Raw genomic sequence first — 15,729 nt, 5'->3', positions numbered from 1 at the left:
TCTTAGCTATCTTTTCTCTAATACTGAATCATATTACAAATTTAAAATTAAGCATCATAGTTTATAATTTTAAATACTTTCATTAGAGTAAAACATGAAACAATATCTTCATGTCTTTTGAAATTAAATTTCCCCCAAAATATGAAAACATCAGCCTAGAAAATATAATCATTAAATTAAAAATTTTTAGTTCAGTTTCAAAAAAAGAAATCTTCATCATCTCTTTCCTTCTAAATCTCCTTACCCTCTCCAATCCGTCCTCTGTCCAACTGCCAAAGTGACACTTTTAACATAAAAACCTTATCATGCCATTTGTTCCCATGCTCACCCTCCTCCAATGGCCCCCTTCCTAACCACCTTAGTTTGCCTTGACATTTCAAGGATTTAAATAATAGTACTCACTTGAGAGGAGCCAGAGACAGACAGAACTCAAAAGGTCAGCTTTATTAATGAAAATACAGTCAAAACCAGGCTTAGTTTAGGGAAACAACAGCTCCCTAATCTTACAGCCCAGAACCTAACAGCTGGACACCCACAGACAGGTCTCTCCCTACAAGGACAGACTTCTTTTACAAGTGTCCAAGAATACATCAGAAAGGCCGCTCTATACGGGATAGAAGAGAAATGGAGCCGAACTCCCTGCTCGCGGACAGGAGTGAGTGAAAAGGCAGAAAAGCTGGGAGAGTAATGCTAACGGAGGACCCCTTGCAGGGAAACATGGAGCCAGCAGAAATGAGACTGATCATCCCAACCTCGAGGGTAGACACATGAGCAAAGCCCTTTATGTTGTCACCAATTAACTCTCCAGCACCTCCCCTGCCAGCCCTGTTGACTGCCTCCCCTCTCTGACTTCCATAGCCTGAAGCCATTAGAAGATGCAGGACTTGCAAGTGTCCTCAACACACCAGCTCTTCTCTTGTTTCTATGCCCACATACGTGCTCTTCCCTCAGCTGGGAATGCTCCCCGCTAGCTTTCTGCCCCGTAAAATTCTCTTTGTTACTCATCCTTCAAGTCCCCTCCGTCTCACTCTGGCAGGGTCCTTCTCTGGTGCCCCCAAGGTGTATGGCACATTCAGCTGCCCAGTTATCTTTCCCTTGCAAGGTCGGAAGCTTTTTGAGAAGAGAGACCTACACTTTGATCTTGGAATTCCCAGGACCTAGAACAGTGCTTGGCACACAGAATAACCTCTAATAAATATGCGATAGTTGAATGAATGTGTCCTGGACCTCCATTATTTTGCCACTTCAGCACTCCATTCTCCCTTCTTATAGAAACAACGGCTTGATTTTCCCTGGAGAGCTAACACCCTCCTCCCCTGCCCCATACAGGAGCCAACAAGACGCAATTTGAACCTTGAGCAGAGGGTCACAAAACTCAAGAAGGGCAGTATTTATTAATTTTGATAAGGGTGCCTCAGTGTACCTAGCTGATAATGAATGATGAATGTTTATTGAAATAAAGAAGAGAGAAAGGGAGGGAGGGAGGGAGGGAGGGAGAGAGGGAAGAAGCAGCTTAGGGTAGCACTCTGGTCAGAACCCCAGGGGATCTGGAGGAAGAATCAGCCTGGCTGAGCTGCAGACTGGGAGCTGTAAACCCTGGGGTGTGGATGCCTCATACCTTCCCGACTAAACAGCCCTGTATTTAAACGGCTGCTTTCTCGCCCGGACTATTTTGGTACATCTATTATTGGCTCCCATTTAGTGTCTGTTTATTTAAATCTCCTTTCAACTGGAACATAATTCTCTTGATTACCGGTTGATGCTGCGACACAGTAGGAATACAGATAATTGTCACTGTGCACATTCCGCTGGAAATATAAAATTATTATCTTTAGAGAGGCTGAGTAGGGCGTTTGAGCACGGATGTTATGCAGCGCGGGCACGTGGGATTTGTAGCGCGCTAATTTGTTGGCTGCTTTGCCTTTCTCCGCGGGCTGTCATAGGAGCCTCCCGCAGGAGCTCAGGCAGACACCCAGCTCTCCAGCATCCTGCCGTTACTCAGCTGCGAAGAGAATGCAGTCGCCACTCTCTCAGACGCTTGAGGATTCCTTCATGGTCATCACAGACCAAGGGGCTGGAGGCCGGTCACCGTCTCAGGCTCCACTGCCTTTTGGGGGCTGCCTGAACCAGGGGACCGAATCTGAGCCCCACTGCCCCAGTAGAGAGCAGCTTGAAGGCGTGGGATTAGAGCGGGGACTGGCTGGGGCGGAGGGACGTGCACTCTCCCCCCTCCACTCTTCACTGGCCTCCCCTTCCCCTCACCCACCCCAGGCCTCACCCCTTCCCCTCACCTGCTCCCATCACCCCCCACCTCTCACCCGCCGCGCGCACCTACCTCCGGGCCCTCAGCTCCCCACCCCAAGCGAGCTGCCTCTTCATCTACCAGAAGCGTCACTAATTGCTTTTTAGGGTCCCTTTTCTGCTCTCTGTTCAAAATTCACGGGGCGTTCCCCAGCCCCTTTATGCTACTTTTCTGAACCTTTTCAGCCTCTTTTACAAACTTAGCACTTTCTGTGCCTCTTTTGGTCTTTGCGAGAAGAAAGAGACTTGAGAGGGTTTTTTTTTTTTTTTTTTTTGGCAGTAAAGCTCCTTCTCCTGGACCCCCTCCCCCCTCCCTCCCCCCAAGTCTCACCACCACCCCCTCCAAAAGCACACGCATTGACCCTCCTCCCGCTGAATGGGGCTTTGTGCAGGGAATTTCCGGAACATAGCCCAGTGCCCAGGCCTCTGTGTGAGGAGAGGAGGGGCCCAGCCAGGCAAGGAGACCCTTAAGCCCGCCCCATTACCACGGTCACTGTTTGCCCTGGATTCTCTAAAAGGCCTATTGTTGCCGGTTGCCAGGTATTCCATAGCAACACTTAAGCCAAGCTGCCTACCCTATTTAGGCCCAAAACTTTTCAATGGCCTCCAAAACCCGTGCTTGTCAGCGCTGCAGAGGCTCCTCAAACAGCCTCAGAGGGGAGGGAGCCCAGCCGTCTCTGCTTTTCAAATATCCGTGTTTGAGGCTGCTTGAGGGCTCCTTGTCATTTCCCTAGGATCAGCAGGCCAAACAATCGCAATTAAAATTTCTCTCTCCCCGACCCTGGCATCTCCCCCTCTCGCCGCCCCCCGGCCCGCTTGCAGACCTCTCTCTAACTTAATATTCAGCTGGGACTGGGTTTCATCATTTTCTGCCAAGGCCTCCCGACTTTCCTTCTCAACCATTTCAAAGGAAATTGCCTTATTATTTTAGGAGGGTTTGGGTGCACTTGCATGCGCGATTTATGTTAGTCCCCGCCTCTGGTGGAAAGGAAAATAATAGAATCAGAGAGTCTGTTCTAGAAGGAATCCTAATCATGGTCCCCAGATGAGGGTCTGGAGGCCCAGATCCGGGAATGGACTTGCTCATGTCACAGAGTTATTTAAGAACAGATGGGGCTCCAGAGCTCAAGGCCCCTGGCCCACAGTCCTGTGCTTTTCCTCACTATGCAGCTCCAAAGTAACACGAGAAGCAGATTGGCAGAGTGAGAGAAACACAGTGTGTGCACCTCAAAAACTGAAAATGGAAGGAGGGCAGCTTCTGCTTTCAGAGGAATGCGGCATCCCAGCCCTAAGTTTCTTCCCACTCCCTCCTTTCTAGGTGAAACGTGAGTTTGCCCCAGCCCAGCCAGGAGCATCCTTGGAGGTGTCTAAGTTTTATTTGCTGCCTTACTTTCCTCCCTGTAGAGATTTGGGGCATCTCTCCCAGGTCCTAGGTTAGGTGAGGCTCAACTTAGCATTCTAGAACACACAGCCATTCAGTTGCTCCACCCCTACACCCCACACTCACCATTTGACAGAAATTGAACGACTTGCCCAAAGTCACAGAGCACTTAGCATAAGATCAAGCTCTTTCCCACGGCCTGTATGGCCCTGCATGATCTGGCCTGGCCCATCTCCTGTCCTCCCAACTCAGCTCATTCCAGCTACATCTTTCCATTCTCTGTACAGGGCAAACTCACCCCTGCCTCGGGACTTTCATCTTTGCTCTTCTCTCTGCCTGGAAACTCTGCCCCAGATCTTCATGGGGCTGGATCCTCTCACCACTCAAGACTCAGCTCATAGGTCGCTGTCTCAGGAAGACCATCTCTGTTCACATTCTACCAGCTTAACTTTCTGTTGTTCTTTTAAAAATTCTTTATAGAGGGCTTCCCTGGTGGCGCAGTGGTTGAGAGCCCACTTGCCGATGCAGGGGACACGGGTTTGTTCCCCGGTCGGGGCAGATCCCATGTGCCGTGGAGCGGCTGGGCCCGTGAGCCATGGCCTCTGAGCCTGCGCGTCCGGAGCCTGTGCTCTGCAACGGGAGAGGCCACAACAGTGAGAGGCCCGCGTACCGCAAAAAAAAAAAAAAAAAAAAAATTCTTTATAGCATGTATTATAATTTTTTATAATTAATTATTATCTACCATAGACATCTATTACATTTATCGTCATCATCATTATTTATAGATATTTGGATCTTATTTATTATCTGCTCCTTTCCCAAACATAAACTCTATGAGAACTCTACACCTTGATAATCATTGTACCTCCAGAGTCTAGTGCAGTGTCTGGAACATAGAAGGTACTCAATGAATATTTGATGAATAAATAAATGAAGGCGTTTGCTCACTGGTGGTAGATATGAAAGTTAGAACTCAAGTCTCCTAACTCCTGATGCGATATCCTTTTCTTGAGGGCATTGTGGGATGAGAAAAGGAACAGCGTTCATGTGTTTTTAAGTACTTCCTTATAACCCAGTGTTTCCCAACCCTTAAAAAAGTATTATTATTGCCCCACTAAAGGAGCCTTTTAAGATTGTTTTTGCCTCATTGGCCCCAATGAAATTATCAAAGATATGCTATATATCTATTTATGTACTATGGCCCTTTGAAGGGCTGCAAATCATCGTAACGTCTAAGATTTCCCCACCCTAAGGAAATTTTTCCCCAATTTTTGCCTCTTTAAGAGTGATGTCGCCTCCCTTGAGAATGCATGTTATAACTAACACAGTCACTCAGAGTAAAAGCTTACGGATTCCTGACAGCGCTGTAAAACCAGGGAATTAATTCTGCCCCAGAAGAAAATGGAGGAGGATTGTCTCAGAGCTTAGGTGTAGAAGAATTCTAACCATTGAGAGTGACAAGAATGGGCAGAAAGGATGGTGGATGTGTTAACTTTGGGCTTCAAGCCCAGCCCTCATATTACATACTTCACAGAGGTTTTTTAAAAAGATCTTTAGAAAAACCCTTTCAGCTTAGGTAAATGTGGTGTTAAACCACTGATCGTTAACCCCTTGCCTCTTCTTATTCAGCTCTTAATCAGATTATACAAAAGCTTTCAGATGTTCTTGGTTACCAATGCCAGTGTGTGAGGATAAAGTAGAGTTTCTAAAATGCTGGCTCAGAAGTCAAAAATTTTGATATTTACTGCTAGACATAGGTCCACAAAATAAATTCTTCATTTAAAAAAAAATCAGCACTGCCTCCTGAAAGCACCTATAGATTAAGGGCCAACATATCTGTCTGCATTATGTTCATTTATGCATTCACTCATTCAACAAGTGTTCACTGAGTCCCTCCTATGTGCCAAGCACTGTGCTAGGGGCTACAAAGATATATTATTTTCATAGCATTTATACATCAGTACCAGGTACTGAATGAAGTGTACTCTTTGTAGGTTGCGTGATTAAAGGCATAATCGTTATTTGACCTCTCTGATATACATTATCTATGTGTAGAGTTCTTGATGATGCTACATGAATTCCGTTGTCTCCTTCGTAGAAAAGCTAGTAGCCTATCCCCAGTATAGTGGACATCTGCTTTGTTGCCTGCCCGGCATCCTTCCTTTCCTTCTTGTAGTTATAGTAACCCCCTCTTCTTAGGGGGACTAGCTCCCTATTCCATGTGGTCCTGCAATTATTGCAATCAGAGTATCCTACTTTTCACCTAGATGGAGGACAGATAACCTAGGCACAGACAAACGCTGGCCAATTCATTGCACCAGAGATGAAGCACATGGCCCCAAAGTAACAGAGAAGAGCCTTCTTCTGGGTGCTTCTACATTTTAAAGATCAACTGACACCTCTGGAACCCATGCCTCCACTTCTACTCAAGGGGCCTGAGGGAAGGAAGAATTAATTTTAGAAGTTGAACTTCCCTAGGGATCTTGAAGACTGCTGTTACCCTCTGCTACCACATTGAAAAAGAATGAAACCAGAGGGCAAGTCAACCTGAATTCTGAAAGGAAGGTCAAGGGCCACATTCCTGAATATCATGTCTGGATTTAGATCTGAGAGCCAAGTCAGGAGGTTAGAGCTGATTAGGGAAGGCCTGGAGAGCTAATATATCAGGAACTGATAAATAGGTCCTGCATGATTGAATCATATGCCATTTGGTGTTTTTGTTCCTTTTATAGGTCAGCAACAAGGCAAACCTACTGATTGGCAGGCTTACAGGGTCTGAGGCAGGGAAGACTGTTAGAGTGTTTTAATTCCTTCTTTTAGAAATTTCTTGATCCATTGACTTCTGAGAAACACTTACTGTCCAGGTATTTCCTATCTCTTTCTGCCATTCACGTGCCCCAGATTTTTGCAGTCAGCCCTTCTATTCCCTCATTCTACCACTTTTTTCCCATCTGCCCCTGTGGAGGCTGAAAAATCTCCCCCTCAAAGATGTTCACATCCTAATCCCTGGAACCCTGTGAATATGTTTCCTTCTGTGACAAAAGGGATTTTTCAGATATGCTTAAATTAATATCTTGAGATGAGAGATTTATTGGATTATCTAGATCAGAAGGGGGGTCAGAATCAGAGAAGATGATATGACAAGAGAAGCAGAAGTTAGGTGATGCGCTTTGAAGATGAAATAAGAGGCCATGGGACTTCCCTGGTGGCGCAGTGGTTAAGAATCTGCCTGCCAATGCAGGGGACACCGGTTCAATCCCTGGTCCGGGAAGATCCCACATGTTGCGGAGCAGCTAAGCCCATGCGCCACCACTACTGAGCCTGCGCTCTAGAGCCCACGAGTCACATATACCGAGCCCACGTGCTGCAACTACTGAAGCCCGTGCGCCTAGAGCCCATGCTCCACAACAAGAGCAACAAGAGAAGCACCTCAATGAGAAGCCCGCGCACCACAACGAAGAGTAACCCCAGCTCGCCGCAACTAGAGAAAGCCCGCACGCAGCAACAAAGACCCAACGCAGACAAAATAAATAAATAAATCTTTAAAAAAAAAAAAAAAAAAGAGGCCATGAGCCAAGGAATGAAGGCAAATTCTAGAAGCTGGAAAGGGTAAGGAAACAAAATCTCTCCCTAAAGCCTCCAGAAAGAATGCAGCTCTGCTGACACCTTGATTTTAGCCTTGAAAGACTCATATCAGGCTTCTGAAAGATAATAAATTTGTGTTAAGCCCCTAAGTTTGTAGTAAGTTATTACAGTATCAGCTGGAAGTTAGTATAACCCCTATTTTCCCCTAATCCATTAACCTTCCATTCTGACCTCTGTCCTGAGCTCCAACAGTCATTTGTAACTGATGACTTGGATATCTCCACCTTGGTGCTTTCCAGGTTCTTTAAATTCAACACGTGACTGTCATCCCCCTCTCTTGCTCCTCTGCCTGTGTACACTCTCATGTTAACAGCCTCACCACCTACCTGGAAATGGCTCATTTAAGAAACTTAAGTAGATTGTCCTCACAGCCTCCTAATAGCCTCCCTGCCTCCAGTCTCTCCCAACAAGTCTAGTCAACAATCCCAACAACATTATCTCTGATACCTGAGCATATCAGTCTCTTACTTGAAAACATAAATTAGCTATATCACCTAGGACCAACACACCTACAGAATAAAGTTCAAACCCATAACATATTCAAATACCCTTGGCATTTCACTCTACCGTTTTTGGTCTCATGCCTTATCACTCCTTCCCATCATATGCACACACGCATGCACACACACACACGCACTATTATCAGAGTAGACGTCACACAATTGCCCCACTCAAAGGATTCTATCTCTTTGTAAATGCTTTCTGCACCTTGCATGCCCTTTACCCTCACTCTTCTTTACCAGCGAACCTCTTCTAATCTTTCACTGTCAATGCCAGTGTGAAGACTTCCCAAGCCCCTCTACATTTCCAGTTGGAACGATCCACTCTGTGATTCCACACCATTTAGTTTATGCTGTTATGATATTTATCACATCATATCATGGTCTTTCATTTGCATACCTGTGTTTTCCCCACAGGGACTGTGTCTCATTTCATCTCTTTATTCTTAACACCTGAAACCCAATTTGAAGCATTATCTGTGAGAGGCCTAAGGAGCAAAGTAGACCAGCAATGTGCTTGTTCCTTATCTTGGAAGGCATGAGCAGGTGTATTTAGGAATAACGGGGTAAAACAAAGGAACTCAACTCCTCTGCATAACAATAAGGTTTTCTTACTCCATGACAAGACGTTCCTAGCAAGTTGTAAGACCACTGGGTAAACATTTTATTCCTCCTTAGGGGCTTGGGGTTTGCTGGCACTGAGAATTAGTGTTTGTCCTTCAGAGATACGTTTATGTGCTTAATGAAATAGGTTAATGTTTGCATGCAAAATATTAAAGAGAATAAATAGGTATGACTATAATTTTCACTGATGGGAATATCTCAAAGGAGACTATACCTGGAAGGTTTCTGCAATTCTCTATAAACTCGGAGCCCCAAACCTACCTTAGTCCAGTGTCTTTGGTGGAATCCCAGATGCGAGAGGTCATCAATATACATTCTGAAAAGCCCCCATCGCCCTCATACCTCATCTAGTATGAGACTGAGACAGTTTGATACCAAATTAGAGAAAAGGACTGCAGAAGGTGGGGCTATCAGGGAATAGAATTCCTCCTGGACAGCAGAGAGGAGAAGTTCACCTTAAGGAGGTTAGAAAAAATAGCTTCTTTGGGAGAGAATAGAAACCGAGAATAGGATAGCCAAATTCAAACCTTGGAATGTGTCCCCTTATTAAATGGATCTAACACCATGCCTAGCGCAGAGCAAATGTCAAATAGCTCTTGAATTTAAAAAGTGAAGGATTTAGTGTTTTATATGCTTTCTCTTGGACTCGGGAGAAGTCACAGTTATCATACAGCTTTTAGATTTTTTCCCTTCCAACATTATAATTTTTCCTAATTACTCTTTAACTCTTCGTTAAGGGAAGCCATAATCACCCCTGCAGCTCTGTGTGGAGTGGTGCTGGGAGGTTAAAGGGGAAGGACAGTTAGAGAAGAGAGTGGTCTGCCCTCACCAATTTCTCTGGTGTTCTGCATAAAATCGAGCTGTGACACAGGGTAGAAGTGGGGGTGATAGAAAAATACAGGACACTGAGCAGCAGATTCCAAAGCTCAGTTGCAGAGAAACCTCCGAGGAAAACTCCCACTTTTCCAACTATATATTCAAGGAAGAAAGCCCTAGAAAGGTGGGCTGGGGAAGTGGGAGATGAAATACAATAGGGTATGAAAGTTGGCTGGTACTGCCTTACAAGAGCCAATTGCTAAATTTTCCTGAATTTGGTGAGCCAGTTTTTAAATATAGCCACTATTAAAAGTTAAATTAACTTACACCAAAATTATATCAAAATAAGTTATATCCAAAATTCATTACTTCCTATTTTACTACATATTATTATCTATGCTATTGAGGTTATTTTCATCTATTGTATCTGTAGCTCTATGAGGGAAATATTACATAATGCTGTGTTACTATTCAACTTTTCCCAACTCTGTGTTCAGTGATGTCATGTTGATTGCTTGAAATCAGCTGCAACAAGAGGATTTCCAGATAATGGAAAATACTACAGATCAGGCTGTTGTTTCCCCCCTGCTAAAGAACCAATTGTTAAATATTTTCCAGAACATCCTTAGTGAATCCTGACTACAGGACTATAGAAAATTTTACTGGACTACTTACAATGCATGAGACAAAAGGGACTCATATTTGTTAAGACCATAGTATGTGAAGGCACTAGGACATACTTTAGATAAACTATGGCATTTAATAATCATCATAATAACCTGATAATATTATCTCCATTTTTATAAACAAAGAAATTGAGACTCAAAAAAGTATTTTTTAAAATGTTTCCAAAGTCATTCAGCCATATATTGCTTTTAGTTGCAAGGAGAGACACAAAGAAATTATATTTGGTCCTTGATCTGTAGGAATTTAGACTGTAAGTGAGGAGTCAAGCATAGGAATAGAAAAGGTTTAGTCTAAATTTACTTTTAACCTAAATTGAACTTCGAGACATGAAAATTATAATGCCTCAGGTGAAAAAAAAAAGCGCTGATTGGATTAGTGGCAGATTAGACATTGAAGGTTACTGAATGTGAAGACATAACAATAGAAGCGACTAAAATGAAATGAGAGGGAAAAAAAGACTAGAAAAATAAATAGAACATCAATAGGTCGTGAGAAAAGACATGTGGCCATATACACACATAAATGGAGTCCCAAAATTTCAGGGGTTGGGTGAGGAGAGCATCTAGAAAAAATATTTAAAGAAATAATGGCCAATATTTTTCCAAATTTAAAGAAAGCTATAAACTCAAAGTTCCAAGACTCTCAACAAGTCCTAAGTAAAGAAACATGAAAAAAATGATACCAAGGCACATCATTATCAAATTGTTTAAAACCAGTTATGAGAAGAAAATCTTAAAATCAAACAGAGGGGGAAAAGGCACATTACATACAGAGAAACAAACATAAGGATTACATCAGAAAACTCATCAGAAAAGTATATAAATGAGAAGATAATGGACTAACATCCTTATAGTACTAAAAGGGAAAGAAAAAGAAAAAAAAAAAACCCTGCTAACCCAGAATTCTGAACTTGGTGGAAATCTCTTTCAAAAACAAATTTATCAATAGATCATGACCAAGTGGAATTTACCCCAGAAATGCAAAGTTAGCTTAATATTTTAAAATCCATCAATGTAATTCACCATATTAATAGACTAATACAGAAAAAACTTATGATAATGTCAATAGATAATGAAAGAAAGTGTTTTGCAAAATTTAACATTCATTCCTGATTTAAAAAAGAAAAACCCTTGGAAAATTAGGACTAGAAGGAAGTTCCTAAACTTGGTAAATGGCATCTATGAAACACTTACAGCTGATGTCATACTTAATGGGGAAAAACTAGATGCTTTTCTGCTAAGATCAGAAAAAAAGGGCATTCTATTCAACACTGTACTGGAGGTTCTAGCAAGTGCAATAAGGCAAGGAAAAAAAAAGCATCTAAATTGGAAAGGATAATGTAAATCTGCATTTGTAGATGACATAATTGTCAATGTGGAAAATCAGACAGTATCTACAACAAAGCTACAATAAACTAGAACTAATAGGTTGTAGAATATAAAATCAAAATACAAAAGTCAATTGTATTTTGATATATTAGCAATGAACAAATAGAAATTGAAATTTTACAAAACCAGTGCTGTTTATGATCACATCAAAAATTATATCAACAAAATAAAAATAGACTGAAAAACAACTGAGCAGAGCCTCAGGGACCTGTGAAACAATAACAAAAGATCCAATATTCCTATCAGAAAGAGAGGAGAAAAAGAGGGGTTTTAAAGGGGATTTGAAGAAATAATTTCTGAAAATGTCCCAAATTTAGCAAAGGACACAAATCTATGGATCTAAGAAGCTGAGTGAAACCCAAAGAGAACAATCCCAAAGAAATCCATACCAAGACACAATATAACCTTTTGAAAACTAAACACAAATATAAAATCTTGAACATACACGGTACCTATAGGGAAATACCAATTTGACTGACAATGGACTTACCATCTGTAACAGTGGAGGTCAGAAGGAAGGGGCACAACATTTTTGAAGTGCTGAAAGGAAAAACGATCAACCATGACTCTGAATTCTAGGATAGCTAAAATAATCTTGACAAAGAAGAATAAAGTGGGAAGAACCACTCTACCCAATATTGAGTTTTACTATATACATATAATAGTAATCAAGGTAGTGCGGTACTGATGGAGAGATCAATACATAGAGTAATGGAACAGAAGAAAGAACCTCAAAATAGTCCCACGTAAACATGCCCAACTAATTTTTGACAAAGGTGTAAAAACAACACAATGGAGGAAAGACTGCCTTTTCAACAAACAGTGCTAGAGCAACTGGACATCCATAGTCGTAAAAATGAACCTTAACCTAAACCTCACACTTTATATAAAAATTAACTCAAAATAGATCGTAAATGTAAGCATAAAATGTAAAACTATGAAACTTTTAGAAATAAAAATAAGAGAAAATCTTTGCAACTTAGGACTAGGCAAAGAATTCTTAGACTTGACACCAAAAGTGTGATCCATAGAAGGAAAAGTTAATAAATCAAACGGCAACAAAATTAGAAACTTAGAAATTTCTACTCTATGAAAGCCCATGTGAAAAGGATCAAAAGACAAGCTGCAGCCTGGGAGAAAATATTTGCAAACTATATACCCAGCAAAAGACAGCAATGTATAATATGTAAGAAACTTTCCAAATTTACCAGTAATCAAGCAATCGTTAGCCATCAGAAAAATACACATTAAAACCATAAGGAGATATCACTACAGGCCTACAAGAATGACTAAAATTTAAAATTGTTACAACAAAAAATGATGGTAGGCATGTGAAGACACTAGATAACTCATACATTGCTAGTGGGAATATAAGATGGTAAAACCCCTGAGGAAAAGAACTGACCAATAAACAAAAGAGAAAATACCATTTCGGAATGGGTAAGATTTGCAAAACTGGAGAAGATCAAGGAACACCACTTCTGTGAAACAGGCTCAGGTAATCTCAGGTGACAGGAGGTTGCAAATGAAAAGATGAAAACTCAGCAATCAGTGTCAGCAGCCACAGAGCCAGCCCTCAGAGGACAAAATGACTATTTCATTGGCCCTGCCATCATCCAGTACCCTGTATTTTAGTTAAAGAAGCCTAATTTCTGTCAAATAAGATTTCCTACAATTCTCCAACAATAGACAGGTCCAGATGAGGCATTCAGACTATCTCAGTGATTTTAACTCTTAGGCAGAGTGAAGTTGGAGTTGAACTTGACTTATTGCAGCGTTAAAACTCAGGAGGGTCTTGATTCCTGGCTTTCAGGAGACCTCTGCCTTGTGCTCTTCACCAAGCCTATGTCTTTAGCGACTCTAGTTCTAAAAGCCTTCCCACATCTTTCCAACACACTTCCGGTTTCTTCAAGTTACCAGAGTTCGTTTGTGTTGCGTGCCATCTAAGAACAAAATAACAGACTCTAGATTACTCTAGATTACTCTTCGGTAATGCTTTGAAAAGTTTCTGGCGACTCAAAAGCCACGTGACTTACAGTCTCCTTATATGGTCCTACTCACAACTCCTCTGTGTTCAAGGCTCACTCCCCTTCTGCCTACTTCTACTCCACTTCTCTCAGGACAGGACTGCCCTCTGTCTCTTAGTTTCTGCTTCCTAGTGGCTTCTGTTTACTGCTTTCCCTTGGCTGGTGCCACTTCATTGTCCATATTTCTTTTCGGGTGTCTCCAATCTAACCTCCTCAGGAGTTAAGAGTTCTCTGGGTGCTGGGGTCACCATAAGGTATAGAGCTCCCTTGCTGGTCAGAAATCTTAAGCCATGCTACTTCTTAGACTGCCTACACATAGCTTCCCTTGGGGGCAGCACTGATCCCTGATCTAAATAGCTGTGGTCAAATTTACATGGCTAGAAAGCATCAAGATTTCTGTGTAAAGTGACTTCCCTCAGAGAGGGCTGTTGGTACAGCAGCATCCCTGAACACTGCACATGGACCAGCCCTTGTCTGAGTGAGAAAGAAGTGAGGGTGAGATGGAGAAGGGCTGGAGATGGAAGCTAAAAGGCCAAGTTCACAAATGAGGGATCCCCAGGGGTATCGGCAGAGGGAGCCAGGCAAATGTTTTCAAGGCTGATTAGAGAGCACCCTGGAGAACACATTGATAGATAGTTTGTCTTGCCTTAGCTGCTCATGCTGAAAGAGGTCTAGAGAAGCCAGCCACGTGGTAACTTGGAATAACCCCAGACTGATGGAGGCTGTGCAGGTCACAAAGTGTGCAGACAAGGAGGAACTAATGAGGGACTTGTTAGAGACCCTGAGACCTTGCAGAGCCTATGATGAGCCGACGGCCCTCCCCCTCCCCAGGAGTTGAACATTCAGGACTTTGTGGCAAGAGCTTTCGTCCTCCTATGTGGCCAATCTCCAACCAAGAGAGTAGCTCTGCCTTTAAGGTTGACTCAGAATCTATGGTCAAACCTGGGTGATGTTCAGTTAGGAAAAAACCCAGAGAAATTGCTATGGCCTCAGAGAGCACATGATCCCATCAAACCCAAAATACAATGCTATTTTAAAAATTGGCATTAATTAGAACTTTGCACTTTAGAAAATGCTTTTAAATACCTAACTATAGGTCATCATTGAGGGCTTACTATGGCCAGATACTGAGCTAAGCATAATATATATATATATATATATATATATATTATATAATATATATATATATATATATATATAGCCTGAAAAATAAAACCAGCACAATGTTTAGTGGGTTAAAACAACAGCTATTTATTTAGCTAATGATTATATGGTCAGCAATCTGGGCTGGGCTCAGCTGAGCAGTTCTTCTAGTCCTGGCAGACTCATTCATGCATGTGCAGTCAGGCGCTGAGTCAGCTAGGAAGTAGCTGACTCCCTGCATCACTGGGTCTCTTATCCTCCAGAAGCCTTGCGGGGTTTACTTCGGATGGCAAAAGGACAGAGTTCCAGAGGCACACAGGGCAGAAACACACAAAGCCTTTTAAGATCTAGAGTTGGAATTGGCGAGGCATTTTTGCCATATTCCATTAGCCAAAAAAGTCACAAGACCAGTCCAGATTCAAACCGGGGAAATAAAATCCATCTTTTGATGGGAAGATGGCAGTCATGTGGTAAAGGGGCTTGGACACAGGGAGGGGAACAATGGTGGCCCCTTTACCGAGAATCCACCTCAAGAGGTACAGAAAGCCACTGTTGCTGCCCAGGAGGGATCTCCAGTAGATTCTGCTCAGCCCCTCTACCCACCACAAATTTCAGAACAAAATCGGTGCATCTCTTCAAAATGCCATCCATGTCTGTGGCCCTGTCTGTCTGCTGAGAGCCTCAAATCATGATCCCTGAATCTTCCACCTCTCATCCTTACATAGTTATTTCCAACTAGCTTTCATTTCCGCATCCTGAAAAGAAAGCTCTCCACTACTTTCAGAAATATTATCTTTTCCGGCATTAGCAAGTATCTGGCTAATAGGTGTGTGTTTCATTAAGGACCAAATGAGGCTTTTGAGTTAGGTGTAGCAGTTGATAATGGCTGCTCATACTGTGATTTTCTGAACCATCCATTCTGTTGGTTCTTGACTTCTCCCCTCTTTGATTTTCTAATTCACAGGATTATGTGAGAGTAAAATGAGACCACATATATGAAAATGCGTTGTAAAAATGTACCTGCAGTGGCCCTTTTGACATATGCAGCAAGACAGCTATTGTCCACCAATTCTTGTCTTTCACAATAATAGAACCACTGATTTTTTCAGCCAAGTGTATGGTTATCAAAAAAAATTTCCCAGATCCCTTTGCAGATAGATGTGGCCATGTGACTAAACTCTGTGCGTCAGCAGATCGAATGTGACTTCTGGGTGCGC

The sequence above is a fragment of the Monodon monoceros genome, unplaced genomic scaffold, assembly GCF_005190385.1.
Source record: "Monodon monoceros isolate NGI ecotype Baffin Bay Population unplaced genomic scaffold, NGI_Narwhal_1 Super_Scaffold_6, whole genome shotgun sequence".
In the NCBI taxonomy this organism is placed as follows: Eukaryota; Metazoa; Chordata; class Mammalia; order Artiodactyla; family Monodontidae; genus Monodon; species Monodon monoceros.
The sequence above is the reverse complement of the archived record's forward strand: the minus strand, read 5'-3'. Positions refer to the sequence as shown.